Genomic DNA, 24,006 nt, shown 5'->3' on the forward strand with positions numbered 1-24,006 from the left:
GTAACAGTATTTACAAGGTAGCGGGGGGAGGTGGGTGATACCATTCTTGCAGAAAGCGGGGGGAGAAACCAGAAGCCGGTAGTCGGTATCACAGGGAATGATCTATAATAAACCTTTAATCACTCCTGTTCTTGAAAACTATCCCGCCTGGTTCAACATTCACCGTGTTGATGAGCTAAAATGTGGAAAAAGAAAACAATAAATGAACAAATAAAAGAGGAAACTGGGCCTGGTGTTCCTCAGGGCCTCATCCTGGGGCCTCTGCTGCTTCTCCAGGTCCTCCTTCCTCTCCACGCCTTCAAACCAAAACAATGTGGAAGAAGAAGAAGGAGGAGCTGATGAAAGCGCCTAGCGACTGATGCTATGCTAACACGGCAGGTGAAAACTGTCCCCTGGTGCTCCAGAACACCCTCAACTCTTGGATCACCTGAGGAAAAACCAACAAACCGAAAGATCATGAATCTGTGCGAGGGTGGAGACCTCAGGGCCTCAACCAGGACCTGGTCCTGCAGGGTCCAGGTCCCTGCAGGGTCCTGCAGGGTCCTGCAGGGTCCAGGTCCCTGCAGGGTCCTGCAAAGTCCTGCAGAGTCCTGGACCCGCCCTGGACCCGACCAGGCTCTGCATTACTTTGAGGTCAAAATAAAAAGGAAAAAAAAAACAGAAAATCTTTGTAGCTCATTATTTTACCTTTTATTGTGCTTGTGGTCATTTCTAGGTGTGTGTGTGTGTGTGTGTGTGTGTGTGTGTGTGTGTGTGTGTGTGTGTGTGTGTGTGTGTGTGTGTGTGTGTGCACTCCCCTCCTGTAAACCCCTCTTTAATTTGCTCCTCCGGCAGAAAAAGGCAGCAGAAATAAAATTACCTTGCAATGGATGAAGAAGCTGATTTGTGCTTTAATTTGGGAAACTTGTTAAAGACTCAGTTTGGGGCGACTTCAGGGCCGACGCTTTATTTATTCATTTTGCTGATTTATTTATATATTTCTTTATTAGCCCGCAGAGAAAGGGCGGCTTTTAGTCTACATTTGTTTTCTGCCGGTTGAAGCCAGTTTTAAGGCTGGAGGCGGGGCTTCACTCGGACCTGTCAGCTGTCAATCACCTGGGTTCTGTCCAAGACAGAGGGGTTGGCAGTTGATTGACAGGTGACCTCGTGATTGACAGGTGACTACATGATTGACAGGTGACCACATGATTGACAGGTGACTACATGATTGACAGGTGACTACATGATTGACAGGTGACTACATGATTGACAGGTGACCACATGATTGACAGGTGACCACATGGTTGGCAGGTGACCACATGATTGACAGGTGTCCAGCCCGAACTCCACTTGTTGTCCCCTGGAGTTTGGGCAGAAGAGGGTAGGCTTAGGGGCGGAGTTGGGGGCGGAGCTTGGAAAGGCGCTGGTGAGGTTCGGGATGGAGCTTTCGGTGGGGAGGGTGGTGTAAGGGGTGTAGCCTGGGGAGGGGAGGGTAAGCTAAGGGCTGGAGCTGTCGGGATGGGGGTCGGACGTGGCGCTTGGAGAGGGGAGTGTAGGCTACATGATGGTGACCACATGACTGACGGGTGTCCAGCCCGAGCCCCACTTCTTGTTCCCCAAAATTGTCTCCCTCCCCCGTCCCCCACTGGTCTGAACGGATGAACAGATGCAGAAGTACCACCACGTTAGGAAAAGCATCTTGAAGGAAAGCACCAGCTTGCACACAAACATCTCCATTTCTGCCTGAATCCGGAGAAGCCCTGGAGGTGTCTCCTCGTTCCGTCCAGATGGATTTCTTCCTCGTTGAGACGACACGCTTTGTGTCGGCGCCGACCTAACAAGCCGATCAATGCGTGGCGCCCCGCGGCGTCGGCGCCGACGTGGAGGAGGTCGATGCCTCTGAAGATGACCGCTTACTTTTCATCCGGCCCGGAGCTCGCTGACCTCGCTGTGAGGTGAGGAGTGGGAGAAACCTCTTCAGAGTGAACAAGCGCTCCGCCAGGAGGCTGCGGACAACTCCTGCTTTCAAATTAAGACTTCTCGGGGTTTGAAAGGCGACCTTCTCCCGCCGTCAGGGAGGATTAACCATGTGATCATCCAAACAGACGCACTCTGCCTGAACAATTGCACTGGCGCAGACATGTATGCTTGAACAACCTGCCGTGCAAGGCTCTGCAAGTAAAATTGTGATTTCAAATAAAGAGTCCTCCATCCGTCCGGCCCTTCGTCCTGAGGTGTTTCCAGTCCAGACCTGAAACACGGTCCCTCCAGGGTGTCCTTGTCCTTCACCAGGGCCTCCTCCTCCTCCCAGGTGGGATATGACTGGAACCCCTCCGAGAGGCATCCAGATGCCGGAGCCTCCTCAACTGGCCCTTCTGGAAGAGGAGGAGCAGTGGACTTGCTCGGACCTCCTCGCCCGATATCTGAGGGAGGGATACTGCTGTATCCATGCATCTGCTTCTTTGGATCTCCACCCCTGTAGGTCCACTGGCAAAGTCCTCAAGGAGGATGCTGAGGAGCAAACAACCCTTCAAATTAGGAGTCTTTATGAAGTGCTAGGAATGGTCAGGTTCCTTCAGGCTGAGGTTCAGGCTGAGGACGACTCCACGGCGCCCGCTGGGGGAGAACCTGGGCTTTGACATCCAGGAAATGAAGCGTTCCAGACGGCGGCCGGCAGGACGGAGACGTGATGGAAATGTGACGGGCGGAGGAGGCGGTGGAAGGGGGAGGTTGATGTTCTGGGATGTTCATTACACCTCCTCCATCTCCCTCCTCCCGTCCAAACATCCATCACGTGGAGACGAAGCGTCGGTTTGATTCCTGCCGCTGCTGTCAGTCAGGATCCATCACAGCAGACGTTTATTTGTTTACCAGGAGGAGCTCTGACGGGACTGCGACGTCCTGCAATTTATATTCTCCTCCTCCTCCTCTTCATCTCCATGGCCGTGAAGACGGACGCCTGCGGATGGTACGTCCCGAACCCGCCCCCGTGAATGGTTCGTCCCGTGGCTCGTCGCCGGGGATCAAACCCGGGATCGGGATCAGATGATCCGGGATCGTGTGACTCAGAAGCTCCGGATCAGGAATCTGGTTCCAGGATGTGACCGACGGACTGGTGAAGAACGGCGGCAAGGAAGAAAGTCGATAAAGAAAGGGGTGGAGGAACCTCTCCAGATGTTCTCCTCAGGGTTTCCAGAAGGTCTGGCAGCTCCGGCTGCTCAGAAGGAACCGGAAGAACCGCAGATGTTCTTTGTTCTCTTTGTTCTCCTGGAAGCCGCCGACCTTCCCGTCAGGGTTCTGAGGAAGCGCCCGACACGCTGCCGTGGGTCTGGAGGTCCAGCTCGCCCGCTGAGTGGACCTCATTAACTCCACCGCCTCTCCTCCGGCCGCCCAGAACGACGGAGAAGAAGCGGTCGCCGTGGATCGCTGGAGACGTCCGTCTCAAACAGCCCTTTCCTTTCTCTTCTCGGTGGGAACGAGTTCCTCCTGTGAGAAGATGGAGGTGCCGGTCGGACCCAGAACCTCAGGGGTGGAGGTGGGGGGGGCGCTCAGATGTTTCCCCTGGTTTTCCACCTGACCCGTGGATGAAGACACCAGCTCCAGAAGGTCCAGGACCGATGGACGACTCGAAGCCAAGCTCTGTCACCGTTAGCTGCTAATGCTAACTCTTGTGCCTTTGGACCAGCCTGGGTTCTTCTCTTTGGGGACTTAGCATTAGCAAATGCTAACAGAACGGAACTCATGAATTTTGGAGAATTAGCGTTAGCCAATGCTAAGTCCCCAAAGATCACGAGGAAACATCTGCACGACCTGCGTCTCCAGGTGGGTTCCCTGAAGCAGATGGACTTTTCCAGTGGGACTCTTCAAGCTGGGCTCCTTCTGGTCTGAGATGTTCCTCCAAGGACGCAGAGGAACCCCAGAGAACGTCCACGGGTGACTTCTGGGGAAGATTAGCACAACTTCCTTCACTTCCTGTCCTGTTCCGCCGTAGCGTCGGCAAACACCGCTGGGATGAAGCCGCTAATCCCCTGTAATTTTTGGAGATTACGGGCTTAAACCCCAGATTAGAGCTGGTTCTCCGGCGCCGTCCAGATGTGGAGATACCCAGTCAGGTGGTGACTTGGAAACCAACCAGAGCTTGGGGGGGGGGGGGGGGGGGGGCTTAATTAAACTGCAGATGATGGAGGAGACCAGAAGAAAAGAAAAGGAAGCAAGAGAAGATGCCAAAGCTGGAGAAGCCTTTCCCCGTTATTACTGCGTTATTACTGCGTTATTACTGCGTTATTACTGCGTTATTACTACGTTATTACCGTGTTGTCGGTGCTATGATGGTTGGCCCTGCAGCTGTACGACCTCCTCGCTTCATCCCTTCACCCTCGCCACCAGCACTTTGCCCGCAAATTTGTTGTGATACATGAGGACGCCCCCCTGGTCCGTGAGAGAGAGTGTGTGTGTGTGTGTGTGTGTGTGTGTGTGTGTGTGTGTGTGTGTGTGTGTGTGTGTGTGTGTGTGTTTGTGCCCGCTAATGTCAACAGCCGCCTAATGAAGCCATTTTCTTCAAACGATCCGGTCGAAGCAGCGAAAATGATGCGGCCATTAAAGCTGCATTAAGTTGCAGCATGTGTGTGTGTGTGTGTGTGTGTGTGTGTGTGTGTGTGTGTGTGTGTGTGTTGTGTGTGATGTCTATGTTGTTTCTGGGGGAGCGGCAGTTTAAATATTCATAAACGACCTCCGCTGTCCGACCACGGAAGCTTCCACTTCCTGTTTCCTGCTCAAATCCAACATGGCCGCCACAAAGGCCTCCTCCTTAAATAATAGATGAGGGGCTCCAGGCGGGGGGGCGTCACCCCTTCACCCCGACATTCATTCGTTCATCCTGCATTCAGGGGCGGAGACTGTACCGGCTGGCTGGGGGGCGGGGCTTCCTCTGGACCAATCACAGGGCCACTTATAGAGACGTGCTGCCATTCACTTCCTCATTCACACTAATAAACATTCACTCATTCATTCACTCATCATGTACAGACTCACAGACATTCACCCTCTCATTCAAAGGTCATATATAGATATAAAAACATTCACTCCGTATTTCATACGTCATTTCAAGACATTCATCCATTCATTCATTCATTCACTCACATGATGTAAAGTCATACGGCCGTTCACCCTCTCATTCATGGGTCAGCCATAAACAATTCACCCTGTCATTCACACGTTCTCTGGGGACCTGAAACTATTCATTCATTCATCCATCATTCATTCATTCACCATCACATGGGAACCACCGGCTTCTCATCCTGACCTCCTCCATGTTCTCCTACTGTGGAAGCAGAACCCGGAGAACCCGCAGGAGGACATTTTCTACTTCCTAAGACCTTCAAACACTTAACTTTCACCTTAACTTTGACACTTTATATTTTATTGTATTTCTTATTCTCCCTCCTTCCTGCTATTATCTATTATTGTTATGTTTTGCTTGAAACTCTGACACAACAATTTCCTTCGGGATGAATAAAGTTGTTCTTATCTTATCTTATGTTAATAAGCTACGCGTTAGCTTGTTAGCTTTGCTAATCAGCGCTGAGTCCCACGGGACGCTTAGGACGTCGTTTCTGCAGGAAGACGAGGCTTTGACTTCGACGGGTTTGAACGTCCTGCCTCGTTACCTGCTCACGTCGCTGCCAATCCCTCTGCGGCCGCCGCCACGACGGCGTGAATTTTAGCCAATTGAATTCAAGGATGGTGAGAGGAAAATTGGTGGTAAACTGCGGTGACGCGAGGAGGAGGCGGAGAATCAAATAAACATGATCGGTGGTTATTACCTCCGCAGCGCCGCCGCCAATCCTCGGGGAGCGGAAAGTAATCAGAGCGACGTTTGCCGAGTCCCAGACTCGTGACGGTGTTTTTTTTTTCCATTTTAGCTAAAACAACGTGTTTTTCCGCGGCTCTAATTTACGATCCAATTTGTCGGCGGGAGGAGACACGAGTCGGGACATGGTTTATATTCTAATTAATTCCCGGGTTCTGGGGGAAGAGGAGGAGGGGTGACGAGTCACACAGGGGCAAAGGCAATGCGAGTCGATTCACGAGTCACCGGAGAAGAGTCGGGGTCGCCCAGGAAGATTCTGAATGCCGTCCGAGTGGCCCGAGCGGACTGAGTGGACCGAGTGGACCGAGAGGAGCAAGAGGTCACGCAAAGTCAAAAGTAAACAAAGTCGGGATGGAGTCCGGGTCACAGATGAAGTCGGACCAGAGTCACCGAACAGGATCCGAGTCATTCAAGAAGAGTTTGGGAAGAGTTGGGGTCGCCCAGCAACATTCTGAATGTTGTCCGAGTGGACTGAGTGGACCGAGTGGACTGAGTGGACCGAGAGGAGCGACGAGAGGAGCGAGTGGACCGAGTGGACCGAGAGGAGCAAGAGGAGCAAGAGGAGCAAGAGGTCACGTAAAGTCAAAAGTAAACAAAGTCGGAATGGAGTCCTGGTCACAGGCGAAGTCGGACTGGAGTCACCGAACGGAGTCCGAGTCATTCAAGAAGAGTCAGGTTTGTGTCGCAAGGCCACGAAACAAAGTCGGGATCAAGTCGGAGTTGACGAGGCAAACCAGAGTGGAGTTCCAAGTCATGGGCAAAGGGTCTGAGTTGAGTCACGTGTCACTGAGAAAGACTGATTGGTTGAATGGTACCCTGGTCAAAGAAGTAGTCAGGGACGAGTCACAAGTCCTACAAACAATGTCAGGATCAAGCCACAGTCAATAACGGCAAAGCACAGTTGACTTCCGTGTCACCCAAGAGTCTTAGTGGAGTTGCAAGTCACAGGCCAAGAGTTGGACTGGAGTCAAAGTCTGCAGAGGAAACTTCTGAATGTCTCACTGGATAGTGAAGTCAGGGTCGAGTCACAAGGGTCTCCAAACAAGGGTCAGGTCCACGTGAGAGTTTGCAGAGTCATAGTTGGGTTGCGAGTCGCAGTCTCTCATGAAGATACTCTGATGAAGACCTGAACTCCCTGATCCGAGTCAGGTGGAGTTCAGGCCCAGAAGATCCTACGTGATTGTTACGGTGTGACGACCACATGAAGAGCATGAAAGCTACCACCAACCTCTTCAGCGGCAGGGGTCACGACCTCGTCTCCCAGGAAATGATGTCACACTGCAGAATGTCCGGGGTTGACCTTTGACCCGGAGGCCAACCCCCCGAAGACTGAACCCTCACCGGGACGTCTGTGGAGACAAGAGGAGAGGAAGACGAAGGTGAGGAGAACATGGAGAGAACCCAGGCAGGAGAACCTCTCGGGGTCAAAGATCAAAGGCTGAACCGCAAGAGATCAAACACAATCGAGCCTTTGATCTTCTGATCCAAGGATGGAATTGGAACAATTAGTCTTTGTTCTTTTGAAACTGATGGTCAACCGGCTTCATCTGAGGAACAGGAGGAGATACAGGATGGACATGAAGATGAGGAGGAATTTGAAGGACAAGATGAAGAAGAAGATGATGAAGATGAAGAAGATGAAGGTGAAGATGAAGATGAAGGCCCAAGAGTTGGAGATGTGAGGCGGAGTCTTAGTCTCTTTGAATCTCCCTCACCTCCAGACAACAGAGCAGATGACTTTCCCTGCTAACCTTCATAACCCATCACACACACACACACACACACACACACACACACACACACACACACACACACACACACACACACACACACACACACATCAAACTCAACTACTTCACATGTGAAGAGCCTGTAACGGTGACTGCCTGGAAATCCACTTCACTTCAGCGCAGCACACACACACACACACACACACACACACACACACACACACACACACAGTCAACAACAACAACACAAATAACAACACACACACAATGAAGCCTTGTAAACCTGCTTACAATCAGGCTGCAGCAGCAGGTGCAGCTCGGTGGTGAGATAAGAGCACACGCACACACACACACACACACACATGTGCAACGTGCACACACACACACACACACACACACACACACACACACCTTCCAGTATCACTCTGGATTTATTCAGCTTTATATCAGCTACACACACATTTACAACCCAAATAATGTGTGTGTGTATGTGTGTGTGTGTGTGTGTGTGTGTGTGTGTGTGTGTGTGTGTGCGCGCTGTATTTGACGTTACTCGATAAAGAACCGAACTGAGTTTTATTTCTTCTGGAATTCTAAATGTTCCTCTGGTTCACAGAAAGTACCACCACCAGTGTGTGTGTGTGTGTGTGTGTGTGTGTGTGTGTGTGTGTGTGCCCCTCATCCAACACCTTCCACCTCCTCTGTGTCTCAGTTTCAGTCCCTGTCGCCAATCAATTCTCATCACCACGGCAACCATAGAATCCAATTAGAGCCACCGCATCAGGCAGGTGGCACACACACACACACACACACACACACTCATGCCTACGCGATTGTATTGGAAGCTGTGAGAAATAATGAAGTCACCACAGAGGAGAAGAACCTATTCAAGATGGAGCTGGCGTCTGAGATCGTTAGCCTAGCTTAGCATTTAGCTTAGCATTGGTTTGCTAGCAGGTCAGCTAGCAGGCTAGCAGGTCACTTCCCACTCCGGGCTTCTCCCCCATGGTGAAGACTGCATGGGGACAGTTTGTCGGTACTGAAGGCGACACACACACACGCACACACACACACACACACACACACACACACACACACACACACACACACGGTAAGCTGGCCCTCTTTTGAAGTCTGCCTTGATTTTGTCACAGAGCTAAAAATCCCATTATCAGAGAGGAGAGTGTGGAAATAAATGCAGGAGGAAATTAAGTTAAAGCCCCCCAACCCCCTGCCCCCCCGCCGGCCTCCCGGCCCTCAGAGCCCCAAGTGGGAAAATTAATCAAATATCCTTTTTCCTGGGCCGGGAACGGCGGCCATGGCGGCGTCTTATTTGACACAAATGCTTAAATAGAAGTGAGAGGCGGCGGCTTTAAGAAAGGATCTGTGATCTGTGTTTAACCGTCGCCGCCGGACGTGATGGGCGTGCTGAGCAGGAAGCAGGAAGTAGGAGGCGGGAAGCAGGAAGTGGTGAGTGTCTACGTCAAGCACGCCACTGTGTTTGCGTGACATTGGAAGAGACGTGTGTGTTCCCCGGTGGACGCAGGAAGTGACATGTATGCCCACATGGGCACAAGATGGGACATGTATGCCCACATGGGCACAAGATGGGACATGTATGCCCAGATGGGCACAAGATAGGACATGTATGCCCACATGGGCACAAGATGGGACATGTATGCCCAGATGGGCACAAGATAGGACATGTATGCCCAGATGGGCACAAGATGTGACATGTATCTCCACATGGGCACAAGATGTGACATGTATCTCCACATGGGCACAAGATGGGACATGTATGCCAAGACGGGCACAAGATGGGACATGTATGCCCACATGGGCACAAGATGGGACACATATGCCAAGATGGGCACAAGATGTGACATGTATGCCCAGATGGGCACAAGATGTGACATGTATCTCCACATGGGCACAAGATGGGACATGTATGCCCAGATGGGCACAAGATGGAACATGTATGCCCAGATGGGCACAAGATGTGACATGTATCTCCACATGGGCACAAGATGGGACATGTATGCCCACATGGGCACAAGATGTGACATGTATGCCCAGATGGGCGCAAGATGTGACATGAATGCCAGGATGTGCACAGGAAGTGACATGTATGCCAAGATGCACACATGAAGTGGCAAGCGTGTCATGTATCAGTACAGGAAGTGACATGTATGGCATCAAATGGACATGGGAAATGGGATGGGTGTCAGCTAGTGGACGCAGGAAGTGAGAAGTGCGTCATAGATCGGCACAAGAAGTTAAATGCGCGTCCCTTGGTAGACACAGGAAGTGATAGGTCATCAAATGGCACAGGAAGAGACATGAATGACATGTATGTATGTACACCTACGTCAGGAATGGGCATAAGAAGTGACATGTGTGTCACAGAGTGGGTACAAGAAGTGACATGAATGTGATAGGTGGCCACAGGAGGTGACATGTATGTCATTGACGGGCACAGTTAATAACATATGTGGTACCTTGCGAACACAGGAAGTGACATGTATGTCCGCCGTTGGACCCCAGAAGTGATAATTGCCTCACATTTCTCCAGTGAAAGTACAGCCAGAGGCGGCTCGCTAACGGAACATTTATAGAACGCTTCTAGAACATTTATAGAACTTTCACAGGCCATTTAAGACGATGCTCCTCAGCCGTTCCCTCGGAAACTGAGCTAATTAGCGGACGAAGACAAACAGTGAGACGAGGCGATTAGAGGATGCCCGTCGCGCCGCCACCGGGGAGTCCATTCCAATTACACTGACGAACGGGACGGGCGGACATGTTGCGAGGTGAAGCGAGGATGGCGCGGCGAGTCGGGCGGCCGGCGGCGGAGCGGCGCTAATGAACGCGGCCGCCATCTGATTTCAGTGGAGAGGAAGATGAGGACCGCGGCGGCGAAGGTCACTCTCGTGTTCTGCTCTCAGGCTTTCATCTCGCGTCTCGCCGACGTGTCGCCGTGACCGCCGGGTTTCTCGTTTTCGCCCATTTCCTGTTGACGACCGGCGTCACCGAGGCATCCGAGGCCCGCGATTGGCCGCCGAGCAAATTGGTGCGCGGACAAAAAGCAGAATCCCGCCTGGATATGGTCGCTGCAGCGCCGCCGAAGACAGGAAGTCATGGAACCACCGGAGGGGCGGGGCTTAACCCGGCGGGCCGGCTGTCAATCATCCGACCAGCCGCATGCAGGCTCGGGGGGGCAAAGAGTCCTCCAGAATAAAAGGCCTGTCAGAGCCGATAATCAATCATTAATCAATCAGTTAATATTGATTCTTTGACTGATCAAAGCAGAGGGAAGAAACATCCAATATTCATTTATTTGTGTCTGATGTATTTATTCATGCCGGACGTTCTGAGAGAATGCTAGCTCAATGCATGATAAAGGAACTGATGCTAGCTCTTATTCATAAGAAAGGTATTGATGCTAGTTCTTATTCATGCTAAAAGTACTGAAGTACTGATGCTAGCTCTTATTCATGCTAAGAGTACTGATGCTAGCTCTTATTCATAAGAAAAGTATTGATGCTAGTTCTTATTCATGCTAAAAGTACTGAAGTACTAATGCCAGCTTATTCATGCTAAAAGTATTGATGCTAGTTATCATTCATGCTAAAAGTACTGATGCTAGCTCTTATTCATGGACAAAGTATAGATGCTAGTTCTTATTCATGCTGAAAGTATTGTAGTTAGTACTCATTGATGCAAAAGTAATAATTCTCGCAAATATTCATGCCATGGGTATTGATGTTAGTACTCATACATGCCAAAAGTGCTGATGCTAGCTCTTATTCACAAGAAAGTATGATGCTACTGCAAGTTATGCTAAAAGTACTGATGCTAGCCTAATGCAGGATGAAAGTTGTGATGCTAATCCGATTAATGCTAAAAGTACTGATGACAGCTCTTATTCATGCTAAAAGTATTGTAGCTGTACTCATTGATGCAAAAGTAATAATTCTCGCAAATATTCATGCCATAAGTATTGATGTTAGTACTCGTTCATGCCAAAAGTGCTGATGCTAGCTCATATTCACAAGAAAAGTATGATGCTAATGCAGGTCATGCTAAAAGTGCTGATGCTAGCTCATATTCACAAGAAAGGTATGATGCTAATGCAGGTCATGCTAAAAGTACTGATGCTAGCCTAATTCAGGATGAAAGTTGTGATGCTAATCCGATTAATGCTAAAAGTACTGATGCCAGCTCTTATTCATGCTAAAAGTATTGATGTTCATGCTCATGATGCTAAAAGTACTGACACTAGTACTTAATCATGGCAAAAGTACTGCTGATCTGAGTACTTAAATTATAATGAATAACATTAATGTCATGATTATTTTACGAGGAAAGATGATGATGCTGATTATTGCCGAGTCACGTCTTGGCCCTCACTTCAAACCCGAGCGGGTCGGACGGTCGGACGCACACAAACACACAAACAAACATGGCCGCCGCCGCTCGGCGAGCGTCGACCAATCAGGGCCTTCACGGCCCGTCGCCCCCGAGGCTGCGCGGCGGCTTGACGGGCCGGCGCCGCGGCTTTGTCAGCATTAAATATGGACGACTGACAAGCCGCGCTTTCCGCCTTCCCCACGTCTTCTGCCGGCGTATCACCATGGCAACGCATATGTGTGTGTGTGTGTGTGTGTGTGTGAGGGGGGGGGCAGCGCTAATTGAAAAGTATCAGCAGCGTTGGCGTCCCGCTGCTCAGTGGCGCCCCTGGGGGGGGAATTATTAGCATGGAGAGAAAATGAGACGCCTTTGTTTGCTAGCTGACAATAACACGCTGATTGACAGTCTGCCACGTGTGTGTGTGTGTGTGTGTGTGTGTGTGCATATCTCTATGTCTGTAGGTTTGTCTGTATGGTGTGTGTAAATAGTGTGTGTCTTTTTGAAAGTGTGTGTCTGCATATATATGTACAGTATGTGTGGAAATGTGTGTATTTGTGTTTTTCTGTTTTGATTAATGTGTGTGTGTCTCTGCCTATGACTGTATGTGTGTGTGTGTGTGTGTGTGTGTGTGTGTGTATGTCCATTTGTCTGTATGTTGAATGTAAAATTGAGTATGTGTGTTTGTCTGTTTGAATGTGTGTGTGTGTGTTCTTCCTCTAATGACACACACACACACACACACACACACACACACACACACACACACACACAGACACACACACACACACATTCTATTGCTTTGAACAGTAACTTTGATTTAATGTTTTTACATCTTTTTATTTCTTAACAGTGGAATTTGTGCTTTTATTTTGGAAAATCTGGGCAAAGTTAGTCATGAAAGATTATCGGTAACTAACATCATTCTTTTTAGTAATTTAAAAAAAAAATCTTCTAATAGTTTAAAATAGAAGCTTTAAAACTCTTTGCAAATCAATACTTGAATATCACTTATTGATCGGTTTTAGCTTCCTGGAAAAAGAACAAAGCAGGAAGTCACATGATCCTCTTTCATTAAGCCACTCTTCCTCTGCACGTCGCTTTCCACTTGACACACACATGCATGCAAACACACACGTGCGCGCGCACACACGTGCATGCAAACACACACGTGCGCGCGCGCACACACACACACACACACACCAGATGGCTGCTCCCTTGGATACTTAACATTTTCTCGACGCTTCCGTTTCAAAACACAAGACGTTAAACTTGTTTACAGTGATCGCACGCACACACACACACACACACACACACACACACACACACACACACACAGACACAAACACAAACACAAACACACACACACCTGGCTCTCAAGTGTGTGTGTGTGTGTGTGTGTTTATCCTTCTTGACACAGTAAATCCCGCCTGCTGCCAGAAGAGAAAACAGAACGCTGTTAAAAAAAAAAAATTAAAAAAAAGGCCGTTGTCACGGAAACGGGATGAAGTTACACCTCCTCGTTGCATCAAAAGCCGTCCGGGGGGGGGGGGGGGGGGCTCCTCGGGGCAGGAAGGCAAATGGCAGGTTGTAATAAGCCCTTTGTGATGCCGTATGGCAAGAACACGGCTAATGGATTCACGTCGTCACGGCGACCAGGAGGAATTTTATGCAAAATTCCAGGAGACGGTTGCTAATGGAACGCCGGAGATATAATGCGGTGACATTATGTAAATGTGTAATTACACCGCGATAAAGTTGTAACAGCGACACCGCTAACACACTCAGCCCCCCCCGCTGACCTCCTCGCTAGGGGTCAAAGGTCAAGCTAGCTTTGTTATCCTCTCAGCTCGCCCTTGACTTCTTCTTCCTGTTTAATACGGCGAGGAAGATTCCTGTGCATGACACATTCGTCATCCTGACAGAGTCATAGCCCTGTCTGGACACACACACACACACACACATACACACACACACACACACACACACACACACACACACACACACACACACACACAGGCACACACACACACACACGCACACATGCACAGGTCAGATGCTGCCAGCTTTTTTATTTTGATGCGTCTTCTACTTCTTGACAATAAAATAGCCCCGTCTCCCTGGTGGTTGCCATGCCGACGAGCCCCTGGCGGACCACCGGGTGTCGACCCGCAGGACGGACGTCTACTGGGACGCCTCCGCTTTTTGAGATTTCCATCGAAGAGGGAAAAAAAAATGTGTGTGTGTGTGTGTGTGTGGGGGGCGGCAGTCATGTGCGCCAACATGGCCGATGCATGGCGTCACCGCGGTAACGCTTGTGGCGGCCATGTTGTCAAAGGAAGAGGGGTGAAGAGACGCCACGGTGACGACCTCCAACCCGCGACTCAGAGGTCACGGCGGAGGATCATTGAGGCCGATTGATCTTCCATCAGATGAAAGGGTGAGGGTTCTATCAAAACAATCTCTTCTTTTATCTTCAATACAAAGAGCAAAGGACATCAAAGGCTTCCACATAAAAGATGGAAGAAAAGATCAAAGTCCTTTGAGTCCTACAGGGGTCGGGGTGTTCATCCTTTCACCCTTTCACCTTTTCACCCTTTCACCCTTTCACTCCTCATCCTTTCATTCATTCATCCGTTCTTCACCTCCGTTCTTCTGGGAGGACAGAAGTAGCTTACCGCCAAGAAGAAGAAAAAAAATGTCAAATGCAAACCCATAGCTAGCAATCGTCAAATCAACAACTAGCAAACCGCTAACTAACACACAACTAGCCAACCGCTAACCAGCAACTCGTTGTCGGCTAATCAACTGGGAGGACACCAACAACTAGCTCACTACTAACACACAACGAGTCAACCACAGACAGCAAGAAAACTGCAAAACAAAAACTACCCATATGCTAACCGACAGCTAGCCAACTGCAAACCAACAACTAGCTCATTGCTAACACACAATTAGCCACCTGCAAACCAACAACTAGCTCACTGCTAACACACAACTAGCCAGCTGCAAACAGACAACTAGCCAACCGCTCAACAAAAACTAGTCATATGCTAACAAACAACTAGCCCCCCCGCAGGGAATCATTGGGTGATAGCGGCCGCTGCGGAGGGAGGAGGGGGAGTTAGCGTTAGCGTTCTGCTAGATAAGGCTTGTCTAACAGTGGAAAGCAGAACATCGAGAAGGAACCGGGTTCCACAGACGTAAACGAGCTCCTCTGCCGTTCACGCCTTCGCAACGCTGCCGGGAAATGGCGGCGAAACTGACCAATGGGAGCGCAGCGAGCCTTTCCCTCGCCGATTGGGTTTCAGGAAGCTGGACCACAGTGGGTTCAAGATCTGCTGATTCAGCATGACCGGACACACACACACACACACACACACACACACACACACACACACACACACAGATCAATTTCTCAGCAACATTTTAACCCGATGAAACATCCACCCATAAAAGCAGAGATGTCAGTATGTGTGTGTGTGTGTGTGTGTGTGTGTGTGTGTGTGTGTGTGTGTGTGTGTGTGTGTGTGTGTGTGTGTGTGTTCCTGCTGTCGCCTGACCCGTGATCTGACCTGCAACGTAGCGTTTCTTAAATCGACCGATTTCTGAATGGAGTTCTGCACATGGGGAGGGCGGCCCTGCTGCTATTGGCCAAAACACACTCAGCCAATTAGCTTAGCACAATGAACAGCAGCCTATGGTAACTGTTAGCTCTCCTCCTTCAAGTGCTGCCCTCCAAGGGTTCCTTCAGGCTCGATTTCTGGCATCAGCGGCAGAAAGGAGGCACTTTGGCATCCAATCAGCCGGACTCCTTTCAGGAAACCACTAATTTTAAAAGTCGTTCCAAATTCAGGCGTGATCATTTCTCAGTTAGCATTGTGGTGACATTAGCATGACCATTAGCATGGGGGGGGTTCCTGACTGATCTGTCAGGTGAGCGGGTGTTGACACCTGATGGAGACAGGCTAACACTTACCATAGACTCCCATTCATCGTGCTACGCTAACGGGCGAAGAAAGACACAGGGCAATTATCTCCAGTCACCTCCTCTGCTCGTCTCCTGATGCCTCCATCTCCATCTCCACCCCCCCAAGCAGCTGTCAGCGGTGAGGGATGGCGAGGAACGTGATAGCATCGCTGTTTGATTACCGGGGTCTTGTTATCTGTCACCACGGCGACAGGAAACTCAATCTCACTTTCGCTTTCCCGAACCCCCCCCCAACCCCGACAAGTAAAGTGGCGTTGCCGTGGCGTTCAGTCTGACGACCCGCCATCTGTCAGGGACACGCCACGTGAAAACGGCGGGGAGGTGAGTGTGTGTGTGTGTGTGTGTGTGTGTGTTCATCTCTGTGTAATAATATGTTTATTCACGCGCTTGTTGTTTTATTTTATTCCTATTTTTTTGCCTTCTTTCCCTTCTCGTCGGCACCGGAGTCGTTTTCGAGGCCACTTCCTGTGATTTACGGCGGCGGCGGCGGGGGAGGCATTAGGGGGCGTCTCCGCGGCGCCCTTCGGGAGCGGCACCGGCAGATGTTCGGTGAAATGGCGGTAAAATCTAATTGGAATGGCGGCGCGTTGATTGCGTCCCGCTCGGAGGCAGATGCTGTTTATTATCGCCTTATTACAACCTGTTTGTCAATATGATGGTTATTACTATGTTATTACAGCTGTTATCGTCAGGGGCCAAAGGTCAGAGGTCAGGGGTCCACGCTGTCTCCTCCCTCCTTCTTTCCTAGCTCCTCGTTTCCTCCATCCTTCCCACGTTGCCCGAACAGCTCCAGCCTCCACGGCTATTAGCGAGTCAACCGACTGTCACACGGCAACCTCCTCCACCGGCGGGGGGCCTTCAGGATCCCCAACACACACACACACACACACACACACACACACACACACACTATGCAGCCCTTATCAGTGCTGACACAGTCAAGCAGCTCAATTCGCGCAGGCACAGCTGTGCGAGTGTGTGTGTGTGTGTGTGTGTGTGTGTGTGTGTGTGTGTGTGTGTGTGTTATCAGCAGTGTGTTCTTCCATGTTCCAGGATTAGATGGTCCAGAGCCCCCCCACTCCTCCCCGACAAACAAACAAGTAAAAATAGAAGTGTCTCCATGCATTGTCTGCACAGGCGGGGGCGGAGCCTATCTCTAAGGGGGCGGGGCTTCACCCCCACAACCAGCTGTCAATCATCCGAGCATTCGACCAATCAGGACTCAGAGACTTCAGTCAACAAATGAACTGAGGAGGGACAAGATGGAGACCCAGGAGGACAACATGATGTGTGTGTGTGTGTGTGTGTGTGTATGTGTGTGTGTGTGTGTGTGTGTGTGTGTGTGTGTGTGTGTGTGTGTGTGTGTGTGTGTGTGCTCCTCATTAGCCTGCACCTCCTCTGCAGGAACCAGGAGGTCCTGCTGGAACACATGATTGAAGCCCTGGATGTGAGGTGGAGGATCTGGGGAGGCTTTCAACAGACCTGGACCAGAACCAGGATCAGGATCATAACTTGGACCAGAACCAGAGGCGAGACTAGAACCTGGACTAGCACCTGAGTAGAACCTGGACTTGAGCCTGGATCAGAATTAGGAGAACAGAAGTGAACTTCAGCCCAACCTCCATGATCTTCCTGGGTTCTCCATGTTCTCCTGCCTGGGTTCAGATGGACGGAGGTCATCCTGGTCCACAGAAGCATCTCAGATCTCCTGAAACCTGCTGCCCTGAACACACCAACACACCTCCTCCATCAGTGAGTGATGGAACACACACCTCCACCTCCAGCAGACCTCCAGCCCTGATGGGAAGGTTCTAGGCGTGAATGTGGAGAACGTGCTGAAGATGAAGCTTCTCTCTGAGGAGTCAGGAGGAGAGTCAGAGCTGATATTAAAGTCATCCATCACACACACCCAGTGTGTGTGTGTGTGTAGGAGTGTGTGTGTGTGTTTGTGTGTGTAGGAGTGTGTGTGTAGGAGTGTGTGTGTGAGAGGCTGATATGGCAAAAGAGACAGTAAATGTTCACTGGATTGATGGAGAACATTCTGTGGACCTTCACTGAGGGAGGAGGAAGGATGGAGGGAAGGAAGGAAGGAAGGAAGGATGGAAGGAAGGAAGGATGGAAGGAAGGAAGGATGGAAGGAAGGAAGGAAGGAAGGAGGAGGGAGGAGCACATAGGAGTTAGGAAGGAGAGAAGGAAGGAAGGAAGGAAGGAAGGAAGGAAGGAAGGAAGGAGAGAAGGAAGGAAGGAAGGATAGAAGGAAGGATAGAAGGAAGGAAGGAGGGAAGGAAGGAAGGAAGGAGGAGGGAGGAGCACATAGGAGTTAGGAAGGAGAGAAGGAAGGAAGGAAGGAAGGAAGGAAGGAAGGAGAGAAGGAAGGAAGGAAGGAAGGATAGAAGGAAGGAAGGAGGGAAGGAAGGAAGGAAGGAGGGAAGGATGGAAGGAAGGAAGGAAGGAAGGAAGGAAGGAAGGAAGGATAGAAGGAAGGAAGGAGGGAGGAGCACATAGGAGTTAGGAAGGAGAGAAGGAAGGAAGGATGGAGGGAAGGAAGGATGGAGGAAAGGAAGGAAGGAAGGAAGGAAGGAAGGAAGGAAGGAGCTCCGTAGCAAACAGCTACTGGGCTCACCAGGCTAACAGCTAATAAGCTAACAGCTAGCAGGCTAACAGCTAGCAGGCTAACAGCTATGTACCACTGCAGACCTGCGGTTGTGATTCCACTGTTATTCCAGGGAAGGTATTACTGCTAAGTATTGCAGTATTACTGTGTAAAGTACCCGAGGTACTGCAGTATCTCCATACACGCACCTGCGTGTCCTGCATGTTCACGTGTGCAGCCGCCGTGTTTGCGGCAAAGCGGTAATTAGCGTACAGATCATATCCAAGCATGCAGGAGCCGCGGCGGCTAATTAATTAGACCAATAGCACGTCAGCGTTATCTGAGCGGCGGCGGCGGCGGCGGCGGCGGCGGCGGCGCTCGTCTGCTGTTGTCACGCGTCTGCGGCGGCGGTGGAGGCGGCGGCGGATTTGTCTGCCGAGCGTTTAAAGCCTATTAGCGTTGTCGGATGTTGTCGGCGGCAGCTGGACAAACATGCCAGCTGACAGTTTGTCGCCCGCGGCAACAGACGCGCAGAACCGCGGCGGATTGATGGGCGCGGCGGCGGCAGGGGTCAGGGGTCACGACGGCGAGGGGGGGGGGGCTCGGACCGATGGCGTTACGAAGAGACAGAATTGTGGCGCCCGTTTTCCCGCCATGTTTGATTACGCCGTTATTACACATTTATTACCGGCTCGTCGCCATTAACCCGACGCTGCGTTCGCCGACGCCCTCCTGCCGTCCAGCCGGCGCCATCAGGACGCCATCAGGACGCCATCAGGACGCCATCAGGACGCCGTCTGGACGGGAACCGGCGCCGCTTTGAGTTTCCACTTCCTCTGCAAGAAGTTCGGAGAAACGGGCGCTAATCTGGGATTAGGGGTCGGATTCAGAGCAGATTATCAGCAACGAGGGGCTCAGGATTAGGATTACAAGGACTCGTGTCAGTCAAGGGAAACTTCAAATTGAGATTTAGTGAACCTGAGGTTTATTTAATCTGGATTAAATCAAAGCAGGATCCAAATGTAGTCTCTCTGGAGCCCTCATCCGTCCACGGACGGCGGCTCCTAATCTGGATTAAACTGGAACGATCCTAATCCGGACAGGTGGAGACGCCGCTGCTTTAACCCGCTAATCCGGAGCGAGTGTGTGAGAGGGAAGGAATTAATCACCGATCAGCGATCCATCCCGATCAATGGCAGATCCATAATCTGCTCTGCATCCCCACGGCAGCCCGGCGTCGTCCAATCAGCCGCAAGTTGCCATGGTAGCTAACGAGGCTCATTAAGATCAAAGACTCCCAGTAGACTCACCAGGGTTCCTGTGTGTGTGTGTGTGTGTGTGTGTGTGTTAAAAAAAAACAAAATCCCACAAACAGCCTTTAACGTGACCCCAGGGACAGAAGGTGAGAAGGTGTCTGCTGCAGACAGATGGTCCATCACAGGAGAAGCTTCAGGGCAGGACTGGGACCTCCACCTCCACCTGGAGGACCAGGGCAGCTCCACTGAAGACCGCAAGGTCCATATTGTGTCCAGAGAAGACAGATGTTCCTGAGAGGAGTCACAGAAGCCCTCTTGGTCCAAACAGAAGAAGGAGGGTCTTCAGACACAACCTTTCTCTAACATCATGACCTTCTGAAGCCTCCAAACAACCAGGAAAGATCCACCATGAGATCCATCAGGCTTCACTCCTTTCTTTAGCTTCATCCTTTCACAAACCAGTCCAGGTAATCCACCAAAGTTGCTCCTGACTAGCGAACGCTAATGCACTGTTCATTACGACAGCATTAGCATAGCATCCTCATTAGCATAACAACTGCGCTAGCATAATATCACCATGTGAGCATAAAAAAATCTGTTAGCATAACAACCTTACTAGCGTAACAGCCCTGCTAGCAAAACAACTCCATTAGCATAACACACCTGTTAGAATAACAACAACCATTAGCATGAGACAACATGGTTAGCATAACAATAGCATTAGCATAACAACCTCGTTAGCATTGCAACCCCCTCAGACCTGGTTTCTGCCCATCAACTCCTCCCTTTCCATAACCAGCCACCATCAGGTGGACCTGCTCAAACCTGGAAGCTCCTCAGAGCCGAGGAACCCTCTGAGATGAGACTTCAAGGCACGAAATTCAAGTCCAGTTGCCACCTCAAGAAGATTTGGACAAGGATTCTCCATGACCTGGCTGGCTGAGGAGCTCCACACACTCCAGCCCATCATATTTAATCTGGATTAGGACACCTTAATCTGGATTAAGGAGGGCAGGTGGATCCTGGATCAGGATCAGTCCGAATCTGGGATTCTTGTGGACGAAACGTGCCAGTGAAGCTTAGCTTTCTCGTGTGTGTCCTCGCGGGTTCTGAGAGCGAGCAGAACCTTCTTCAGACGTTCCTCAGACGTTCCTCAGACGTTCACCGGCTCCTCCCGGTGGAGGCCCGGAGGCAGGAGGTGATTAGGAGATCCTTTGGCGCTAATTAGTCAGGATAAAGACGAGACGAGGCCCGGCGGCGAGCGGCGGCTTCCATATTCATGTTCCCGGGAAGTACAGGAAGTACGACGGATCATCGGCCAATCAGATCGAGCCGGCGGAGAGGCTTCGGGATCCAATCACAGCCCGGCGTTATCCACGACAACACCTGCTAATCCTTTCAAAATAAAAGCTGCTCCTTGTAATCTGATCACTTTAATCCAGGCACCTCGCCTGGGATTGGATTACCCCCCCGCAGAGTACTGCACTCTCCAGGGAAAATACTGCAGTTTGACAGGTACTATATACAAGTTATTATCAGTAGTTATTGTAATGTTATTTCCATCCATCCATCCATTCACTCATTCACTGAGGTCTCAAATCAGGGAAGTGCAATCAATGCTAAAGGAAGTACCATCAATGCTAAAGGAAGTACAATCAATGCTAAAGGAAGTACCATCAATGCTAAAGGAAGTGCAATCAATGCTAGAGGAAGTACAATCAATGCTAAAGGAAGTACAATCAATGCTAAAGGAAGTACAATCAATGCTAAAGGAAGTACCATCAATGTTAAAGGAAGTACAATCAATGTTAAGGAAGTACAATCAATGCTAAAGGAAGTACCATCAATGCTAAAGGAAGTGCAATCAATGCTAAAGGAAGTGCAATCAATGCTAAAGGAAGTGCAATCAATGCTAAAGGAAGTACAATCAATGCTAAAGGAAGTACAATCAATGCGAAAGAGGGTACCTTGAATACCAAAGGAAGTAGACAAAAGACCAAAGACAGAATTTGAAATGCTAAAAAGTACCTTAGATACCAAAGGAAGTACTTTAAATGCAGGAAGTACCTTAGATACCAAAGGAGGTACCTCAAATGCAGGAAGTACCTTAGATACCAAAGGAAGTACTTTAAATGCAGGAAGTACCTTAGATACCAAAGGAGGTACCTCAAATGCAGGAAGTACCTTAGATACCAAAGGAAGTACTTTAAATGCAGGAAGTACCTTAGATACCCAAGGAAGTACCTTAAATGCAGGAAGTACCTTGGATACCAAAGGAAGTACCTTACAACGTCCACAAAGTCCCCTAAAGTACTCCAGAAAGTACTATAAGTACTCTGTCTCTCCAAACAACCAATCCCTGCAGCCGTGACACGTGTTGGCCGTAACCATGATGACAGGCGGCGCCATTCCCCCCCGTCGTTCCCGTGGTGAAGCAACATCCCATAATACTCGTGAGCCCCCAGGAGGGAGGGGCGGGTCTTACCTCTGGGCTGCGGCGTCTCCTCAGGACGACGGCGCCCGAAACAGGAAGTGGCGTCCGGTCGCTTCCTGAAACAAACAAACAAAAGGGATCAAAGGGACTCCGGATCAAAGGGATCAAAGGGATCAAAGGGAAACCACGGCATGTATTTATTTCCTTTTAATCTGTTCGGCCCTCGTACACGTTACACGCCCATTATCAGCTGACTCAGGAGGACGCAGCGCACCGCCCTTCCTGTCCCAATTGATTTTCATTGATTGGTGAAGTTAATTGATTATTGATCAGCTTTAAAATCCAGGCTTTTGGCTCAACCTGGTCTGATCTGGTCCACCGGTCTCTCCCTGCGATCTAATGGCCTGTAACAACAGGACCCTTTTAAAGGTGTGTGTGTGTGTGTGTGTGTGTGTGTGTGTGTGTGTGTGTGTGTGTGTGTGTGTGTGTGTGTGTGTGTGTGTGATCAAAGCGTCCGCGCTAATGGCCGCCCGCTTTGTGCTGATGAAGGTGTTGTGTAGCTTCAAGTACAGCGGTGAACGGAAGGAACACACACACACACAGACACAGACACACAGACACACACACACACACACACATACATACACGCAGAAAACTCAAATAAAAAAAATTCATAAAAAGAAAACACACCAGAATGACTGTTTTTTTTCCCTGCCGCGCTATTTTTAACCCTTTAATGTCAGAAAACACACACTTTACATCCCAACTGCGTCCCTGACAGGTATCCACACACACATACCTACACACACACACACACACACACACACACACACACACATACACACACAAACTTCTAAAATGGCTGGTATAATGTTTGTGTGTTGCTGTCAGTACGTGTGAGTCCTGGGAGGTGGTGTGTGTGTCTGAGGTGAGTTTTGAGAGCAGCGATGCATGCATGAGCGTGTGTGTGTGTGTGTGTGTGTGTGTGTGTGAATGTGAATGTGTGTTTTCCCTTCATGAATGATTCAAAAGTCCGCAAATGGGAAATTGTCTCTCTGACCAGCATCTCTCACACTCTCCCTCCTCATGTAGCACTTCAGGAGTGTGTGTGTGTGTGTGTGTGTGTGTGTGTGTGTGTGTGTGTGTGTGTGTGTGTGTGTGCTTGTCCCCAGGCGTCAGATGGAGTTGACGTTGCAGAGCAAAGAGCAGTGATCTGAAGAAGATGCTCAGTCTTGATGTGATTACTCCAACAAACTGAGTGCGCGCGCGCACACACACACACACACACACACACACACACACACACACACACACACGCCTGTCAGTCATCGAACAACGTCCAAAAGTGGCCAACGGGAAATGAAAGTGACATCAAACCGACTTATGGACTGAATTTGAAAATAAAAGCCTCTGGAGTGTGTGAGTTTGTGTGTGTGTGTGTGCGTGTTTGTGTGTGCGTGTGTGTGTGTGTGTGTGTGTGTGTGACTCAGGAAGTTAGAGGGCATGAGATCACAGATGTGAAGATGAGGGGGTTTTGGGGTCCCGCTTCAGCGATGAGGTGGTTGCTAATGATCCCCCGCTCCCGGGCGGGGTCAGAGGTCAACGGGGTCGCCGTGGCAACGGCAACATGGCTGACAGGTGGAGGTTTAATTTGACCAGGAGAGATGAAGACGAGCACAGCATCAAAATATAGAAAAGAAATTAAAGAAATAATTATAATAACAGTAACAATAATAATAATAATAAT

General features: G+C 50.0%; 1 protein-coding gene across 3 annotated transcripts in view; it reads right to left on the minus strand.

Moving 5' to 3' along the window:
- The window catches only part of LOC147224032 (leucine-rich repeat and fibronectin type III domain-containing protein 1-like protein), a 102,910-nt gene that overhangs the window by 64,050 nt on the left and 14,854 nt on the right, over positions 1-24,006 (minus strand). For all 3 annotated transcript variants that reach the window (XM_086165047.1, XM_086165046.1, XM_086165048.1), the window contains exons 2-3: positions 22,311-22,375; positions 7,077-7,197 (exon numbers count right to left, since the gene is read on the minus strand). The gene's annotated coding sequence lies outside the window, so the exon portion shown is untranslated. The remainder of the gene's footprint in view (positions 1-7,076; positions 7,198-22,310; positions 22,376-24,006) is intronic.

Source organism: Fistularia commersonii, chromosome 18 (genome assembly GCF_037954325.1).
Source record: "Fistularia commersonii isolate RoL2024-O1a breed Wild chromosome 18, RoL_Fcom_v1.0, whole genome shotgun sequence".
Taxonomy (NCBI): Eukaryota; Metazoa; Chordata; class Actinopteri; order Syngnathiformes; family Fistulariidae; genus Fistularia; species Fistularia commersonii.